Raw genomic sequence first — 8,563 nt, 5'->3', positions numbered from 1 at the left:
CCTCCTTTTGGACCATTGGTCCCACTATTAGTCCATCATTCCACCTCACCTCGTAATCATCTCCCACTCCTTTCCTTCGTAACTTAACCATTCTTGGATTTATTCCCTTTTTCTCTTTATTTGACTTTTGCTACATGTGGAGTGGTCTAATTGTTTTCTTCTCGTCGACTCACCAAAGGTGGCCAAGTTAACTGGCCACATTTACTTATAAAATCAACTCTCACATAATCTTATAGTTTTTATCATATTGTACTAACGAGACAACGTGAGTAAGATGACATACCTATGGGTAAGGTGCTTCGTTTATAATGCATGCTGGAGAGTGACGCCTCTTTGATGTGTTTTTGATGCATACTTTTTTGTGCATTTTCCTCTTTTGACGCTTGTTTCTTTTGATGTGCAAGTGTTGGACCTTATTTTTGGTGATCTTCTTTCTTCTATTGAGTTCTATAGGAGCTTCTTCATCCTTGGAGTCCTTTTTCTGAAGATGGTTTCAAACTGTGTGGTTTTCTTTGTGGGCTAGGCCACTACAGGATGTCTTGTAGCTGCCTCTCCAATGTTTTCAACTCTGAAGCATAAGGGATGCTGAAATGAGTGGAGAAGGGGTGGTATGGACTGGTAGGTGAGGGATGTTGCCTTTTGGGTATGGTTCCTCTTTCCCTCTTCTCCCTCTTTTATGTTTTCCTTTTTCTTTTCTTTTGTAATATATATATTTTTTTGAATTGATTTCTTTGATGGATACAGGGGTGACATGGTGATGAAATTAATGGCTATGGTGTGGTGGAGTAAATGGTTTTTCATCCAGACACAGGCTTGTGTCATCACCTTGCTCTCAGACTACCTTTCTTGTGATTTTCAAGGTCACTGTAATTCCTGCAGGAAACTCTTGTAGGATTACACGGAATCCTGTAGAAAACACACAGTTTCTGTGAGATGAGCTCAAGGGGTTTATAAATGGAAGACTAGGTGAATAATGCAATATATGAGATGGGTGGATTAAAACATGGCTCTTGTAGGTCTTGCTATCCTTCTTATGGTGTGCTTATCCTCCTCTTGCTGACCTACAAAATAGAATTTCCATCTTTTGTATCTTTTCTCTTTTTTCTTTTTTTCTTTTTTATTTTTTTTCTTTTGTAAAACAATTAGTCTTCCTCCAAGGAGGTTTTCATCCTATTTTCCTACCCTGGGTGCCTCCAAAAAGGTTTTCACTCATAGATATTTTTATTTTTCCTCCATTTTTTTTAAAACACCCTTGGGCCGCCTCAAGAGGTTTTCAACCCAACAGTGGGACTCAGGTGCCTCATGGAGGTTTTCACCTGAGTCTCTTTATTTTTTTTCTCTTTTTCCTTTTTTTCTTTTTTCTTCTTCAGGGACTTGGTGGGGTGGAAGCTAAGACTTGCTCCACCACCATCATTGTCTTGTTGATGCTATTGATGAATTCTTTCTTTGACAAGGGCTTCTTGTAGATCTTTAATTTATACCCATTTACAAGAAAAGGGATAACCTCGACATCAATGGTTCTTATTTACACAGCACCATTATCTTGACACTTTTCTATTACATAAGGCCCTAACCATCTAATCCTTAACTTACCTTTAAAATCCTTGTACCGAGAATCATACAACAAAGCCCAATCACCTTCTTGAAACTATTTATCTTTTATATTCTTTTCATGCCAAATTTTCCTTTGAACTTGAGTCACCTCTATGTGCAGGAGGGCCTGCATCCTAAATTCATCTAACCCATTTAGCTAGAGCAATCTTTCTTGTTGTGCCCTGGTGATATCCAGATCTAGTTGTGTTTCCATCCTTAAGGTGTTGTATTCAAATTCAATGGACATCAGAGCTTTCTTCCCATAGACCAGCTCATAAGGGGTGAATCCAGTGGTGGTCTTCTAGGTGGTATTGTAGGCCCAGGTGGCCTCAACTAATCTGTCTGCCAAATCCTTTCTGTCACTGCTAATTACCTTGGTCAGAATGCCTTCTAGTGCTCTGTTGGTTACCTCCACTTGCCCATTAGCCTGTGGATGGTAAGGAGTGGATTTTTTGTGCTTAATCTTGTGTTGGCCTAACAAATCCTCAATCATGTGAGATGTAAATTGACTACCTTGATCAGTGACCAATTCTCTAGGGTACCCAAACTTATAAAACACATTTTCCCTTAAGAATTCATCCACCTTTTCTTTTGTTGATGCTTTGATGGCTTTGGCTTCAGCCCACTTGATTAAGTAGTCAGTGCACACAATTATTTACTGCTTCTATTTGGAAAGAGGGTCAATGGGCCCAATGAAATCCATGCCCCACTTGTCAAATGGCTCAAAAGTCACTTGAGGTTGTAGAGGCATCTCATCCCTTGGGGTAGGTCTCCCCATCCTTTGGCATAGATCACACTAACTGGTATACCTCCTCACATCTTAGTGAAGAGTGGGCCAGAAATAATCAGCTTGCAATACTTTGAATGTTGTTCTTTTGGCTGCAAAGTGACCTCCACAAGGTCCATCATGACAGGCTAGGAGGATTTCGAAGACTTCCTCCTCCCTGACACATCTTCTTAGAATTTTATCCGGACCCAGCTTGAAGAGATTGCCCCCAATCCAAGAGAATGGGGTGATCTTTCTTATGATCCTACTCTTTTCTTTGGAGGACAAGTTTCATGGAAACTGTGCAGACACCAAGTAGCTTTCTATGTCAGCAAACCATGGAGACAGAACTGAAATGGCGAATAAATGTTCATCTGGTAACTAATCATCAACCATTCCTTCCTCCTCTACAGGTAAAGTCAATCTGGATTAAAAAAACTGCAACAACATTCTCCTTTCCAGGCTTATCAATAATAGTTAAATCAAACTATTGTAGTAAACGTAATCATCTAATAATCTGGGCATTTACGTTGGGTTTATTCATCAAGTATTTCACCGCAGCATGGTCAATATCTACAAATGTTTGGTAACCAATAATGTAATGCCTAAAATTATTCAATGAATTCACAACATCTAGGAGCGCTTTTTCAGTCACTATGTAGTTCAGCTCGGCTTTCAGCAGATTCTTATTAATGAAGTAAATGGCATAAGGCAGCTTGTCATCTATATGGCCTAGAGATGCTCCTAAAGCTTTATGAGAGGCATCAACATGTATATGAAAAGGAAGATCCCAATTTGGGCCTCAAAGAATAGGTGTAGTAGTCAACTTGTCCTTTAGGGTGTCCAAGGCTTCTTGACAGCTTTCTGACCATAAAAATTTAGAGTCTTTGGCCAATAACCCAAATAAAGGAGAAGCTAACTTGCTAAAATATTTTATAAATCTCCTAGAGTATCTGGCTAAACCTAAAAAGCTTCTACCATCCATCTGTTTTTGTGGAGTCGGGACCCTTTTGATGATGGCTATCTTATCTGGGTCTACCTGCAGTTCTTCCTAGGATAGTGAGTGACCTAGAACAGTCCCTGCAATCATCAAGAACTCACATTTTTTGGGACTAAGGGATAAGTTCATTTCAATGCATTTTTTCAACACCTTACCCATGTTAGAAAGAGCCTCCTGGAAATCACACCCATAGGGTGTAAAGTCATCCATATAAATTTCTATTGCATCATGGACTAGCTCTGCAAAGATACTCAGGACTGCCCTCTGGAAAGTGGCAGGGGCATTGCATAGACCAAAAGGAAGGACCCTATAAGCAAAAGTACCCCAAGGATAAGTGAAGGTGGTTTTATCTTGGTCCTTTGGGCTAATCTAGATTTTATTTTACTCGCTGAACCCATCTAAGAAAGAGAAAAACTTTTTCCTTGTTGGGCCATCTAACACTTGGTCAATGAAAGGTAGAGGGAAATGGTCCTTCTTTGTTGCTTTGTTTAACTCTCTGTAATCAACACAAATCCTCCACTATCCATTTTTCTGTGGAACCGGAACCAAAGGAGACACCCACTCACTCTCTGAGATAGGGTAGATGAATCCTGCATCCAGCATCTTTTGCAACTCTTCTTTGACTATATCCTTGAGAACAGGATTCATTCACCTTTGGGGTTGTCGGACTGGTTTCTTTGATATAAATGTGGTGGGTACACACTGAGGGGTGCACTCCCTTCATCTCTTTGTAATTCCAAGCAAAGGCATCCAAATTCTCACTTAACATATTACATAACTCCTCTTCTTTGTGTACAGAAAGAGAGGAGTTGATTTTCAGCATTCTTTCAGGGACGAATTATATTGTCTTAACACGAGTAGGGTTTCAATTAGCTAAGCATAGATCAATCCAATGGTTGTTCTTGGTTTCCTTTACTACCTCTTCTAGAGACAAGGTGTTGGGAGTTCGATTTTGGAGGATGTGTTCAATCAAGTCGTCTTCATCAGGTTGTCCTCCTCCCATGGTAGTTTCTAGGGTATAGAGTTGGGTAGAGTAGACTTCATCTTCCTCCTCCTGTTCTAGCCATAAAGGTAATTCATGTTCTAGAGATGGTCGAGCAGGAGGGTATAGGACTAACTGCTTGGATAGATGCCCATTTATTATAGTCATGTTTCCAGCCTTGCAACTGATGTAGGCATCAGCAATGGCTAACCAAGGCCTCTCAAGTATGAGAGGATAACCATTAAATTTTATCTTACGCTGGAGAACTAGGGAGCCTGCAGGGTACTCCCAAGAGTCAATGGAGACCATCACATCCTCAACAATACACTCAGGGCCTATTGTGGATCGATCCACAAGCTGAAATACTATCGTGGTCTTTCTTAATGAACCCTAGAGATTCAGCTTGAGCATGGTGTCCTTAGTCATTACATTAATGGCATCCCCAAGATCAATCAAGGTAAGTGGGACAATGGTGTCATTAATGTGTACATATACTACAAGGCTTCTAGGGTCTAAATACTTTAGGAAAATTGCCTACCCCAACATTAAGTCGAACAGTTTTCCAATGGCATTAATGGTAGGGGTGTCCCTTTTTCACCTCCATGGATGTTTGAAACAATTCTCTTTAATCAATTTTTTGTAAATAGGTACATCCAAAATGGCTTGGAGAAGTGGGATTTTGACACATAGATTTTTCAATTCACCTAGAAGTTCATTCTCTTTTGGGGCATGCTGGACTGGATGAGTTAATCTTTCATGAAAGGGTGGTGGACTCATTCTAGGCATACTTTCCTCTCTTTCCTCCTCACTCTCCCTAGGTGGAGATGGGGGTCGGTTATCCGGGAGCACTCTCGCAGACCTCAGGTTGATTTCCTGAATTTCCACAACATAAGTAGGGTAGGATGTCTCTCCACTGTAGACCTGTTGTGCCTGTTAGTTGTTCAGATTAGGATTTGGTTGGGCAGACATATGAGGTTGTTTAGGTGGATCTGGGTGTAAAATTTGTGGTTGAGTAGGAGGCAAAGGCAATAGATATGGAGCATTGTTGTATGGGGGCCTCCACCCCTGGGGTGGCGCATTCCACTGAGGTTGTGGAGGTGTATATGGATGAAATGGCTAGTTGGTCGACTGGGAATGGTATTGGCGTGAAAAAGACCAGGGAGAAGGTCTAGACTAGCAGGGATGAGCAAGGGGGCCCTAATGGCTAGGGTTATAATATGCATATGATGACCCTTGCAAGCCCTTCTTGTATGATCGAGGCCCATGAGGCCTCCCTTGATTTATGTAGCAGAGTTGTTTAGTCACCCCTTCAGTTCCCCGATACACAACTTTTAGTCAAGGTAAAGAAGGGAACTTGTCTGTGGAGTGGTTTTATTCATAGACTGAGTAGATTTCTATCAGGTTTAATGGACATTCATTCCTAGGGTGCCTCCTTTTGCATCTCGAGCAGAAGATGGCTAATGCTCTCTTTGCTTCCTCTTGCTTCCTCTTGATTTGCATAGTGTCCATCTATATGGAAAGGTTTTGCAGAATTTCACTCTTAATATCTTCCAACATGTTTCCAATTTCACCTTTTATAGATGTGTTGGAAGAGGAGATGGCCAATGTTTGACTAACCCTACCCTTTTTCCTAGCTTCCCTAGAATGGTTCTTAAAGATGATCATGATATCTTCATAGGGTAGCTAGTAGATATCCCCTCCCGATAGTAGGTTTAGTGTATCCAGGAGATATTCCCTGACCCCCCCTGAGTAGGACTAGCTTAAGTGACTCAGGATCAAGTGTGCACTAGGCCCTTTTGTAGCGAAGCTCGAAGCTTTCTTCATAATACTCTAAGGACTCATCATGCCCCAAGGTCATTCTAAAAATTTCCTCTTTAGTGTCTTTGGACCTATAGTAGTCCATATACTTGTTGAAATCTTGTTGGATCTGAGCTCGGGTGGTGATACTATCCCTAGGTAAACCCATGAATCAACAAAGAGCTGCATCCTTGAGAGTGTATGGGAATAATTTCAACTTCTGATCAGCAATGGTGTAATCATAAGTTTTGCATATGACAGTGAATTCAAACAAGAAAGTATCTAGATCTTTTGAGGTCAGGCCATGGAAGTGAGGAAGAGCATAGGAGCTTATGTTTTTCATCTTGGCATCCCCATTGGTTTCTTTGATGGGGAAAGCACCCTCAATTCTTTCTCTATCTCCCCTTTCATTTCTATTTCCAGACATTATGTTAGTTGGAATGGGGTCTTCTTCTTCTTCCCTTATAGGCTCTTCAAAAATATTTGGTTGTTCGCCTAAGGGGTCTTCTAATTCACAGCCACAGAAGAAGAGGGAAGGTTGGTTATTTGAAGTGGTGAGGGTATTTGGTAGAAATTTTCCTAAGTTATCCCTATTCCTACGAGGCATGAAAGAAGTGGTTTTTGTTTTGTTTTTTATTCAAGCTTTATGCCTAATTGCAAAATTAAAAAGACAAATTGAATTGAAACTAACTACTGAATGAAATCACTTGCAGAATGGAAAGGAAAGAAAACCAACTTACAAATATCTTGCAAAAATGAAACAAATAGCATAATGAAAGAAATAAGAAATGGAAGAAAGAAAATAGAAATCACATCTACTCTGACACCTCCCCAACAATGATGCCAAAAAGTGATGAGCACCAGTGTTGCAACAAGAATGTTACAACTCATGTGGCTACCAACTTTACATCATCAACCCATGGTTCGTACAAACTTGGAGGTGATAGTGTTGAATACACAAATAGATACAATGGGTCCACTCTTTTGTCACTGCTGAGGTGGGTGATATACTGCTAGGGTTTCTCAAACCATCCTTCTATTGATTTAGAATAAGTTTGATTACCAATTGAGAAAGGATAGTTTTACCCTAATTGAGAGAATTGAAATGCTACCTACTAAAGTAAAGAAAGACTCAGATTGATGCTTAAAACACACAAATAATCTAGCTATTTGTTAAGATACCTTGCTTCAGAAGAATTCTAAGCTAATACATGTGAAATCCTAACTAACCTAAGCATGAAATCTAATCTAATCAAACACTTAACTGTTGTGCACATGAATAAGCATAACAACCTTTTTCTTTTTGTCCTTTTTTTTTGTGAAAACATGAATGATAATTCTTCTTGATTGTATGGTAGGTGGGTTAGGTGTGAAGAGAGATGGTTGTGATGGGTCAAATGGCTTGGGAGGAAAGCATGGGTCTTATCCTATCTTTTGTGTTGCATTTCTCACAAATCGTTCTCAAAACATGCCACTATAGATCATCCTACAGGATGTCCTAATTCACCTACACGATCCCCTATATTCCTACAGGAACAGGCAAAAATCATAAGGAGTGATTTGGACAATGGTATATGGCTTAGGGAAAGTGAGTGATGGAAGGAATAAGGCAAGGAAGTGGTTAGGACTCCCTAAGAACTCAAACCAAACTTGTATGATGGTTGGAGTTTCTCAACAAGCATGGCAAGTTGTCCTTATGAAATGATAACTCGGATTATGGACTTAGTGGATTTTGGAAATCATGGATGGGTGAGGTTAGGCTGAGGCTGATGATATGATGTCTTCCTGTACTATTGAAACTCCTCCAATATACACATCATTGTAGGAATTTACTCATAAATCATGTCAAAACAAGAAAGGTTTCCAACAACATAAGAAAACTGAATTTCATCATTTATTTGCCTAGTTCATGCATGGAAATATTTGCAGCCTATTGTGAAAACACCATGAAATCTAATACAAAGTTGGAGATATCAAAAATAACAACTGCAACCTATCTTTGAAAATTGAAAGATGTTGACCTAGTTAGTAGAAAAACCCTAAATTTCATATGAAACCAGAATTCCGTCTTTTTGGGTTGAATGAGTGTTTTTCCTCAAACCTGGTCCCTGAAGGGAGGAATGAAGCAAGATCCACCTGTTATTAGCCTATTTGGTATTTCTTTATCTCTCTAAAGCTATTGTTAAAGCTATACAAATGGAAGTAAACTAATCCAATTCACCAATACTTGAAATGTGACAATGCCAAAATCAATTCAATAAGTAATCTATGGAATAACCTAAGCATACAAGTACAGTAAGAGGAACCTCTATTGCTAGGGTTGGGCCCTAACCAAAGAGCTTTAGCCCTCTGTGTCAACTCAGTGTTGGATCAAGGAAATGCTCATTTTCATTAAAATATCGAAAAAATACATAACAATGTTTTG

This window comes from Pinus tabuliformis, chromosome 8, assembly GCF_031772625.1.
Source record: "Pinus tabuliformis cultivar Carrire ecotype Pingquan chromosome 8, CPIR1, whole genome shotgun sequence".
In the NCBI taxonomy this organism is placed as follows: domain Eukaryota; kingdom Viridiplantae; phylum Streptophyta; class Pinopsida; order Pinales; family Pinaceae; genus Pinus; species Pinus tabuliformis.
Note: the sequence above shows the minus strand (reverse complement) of the source record.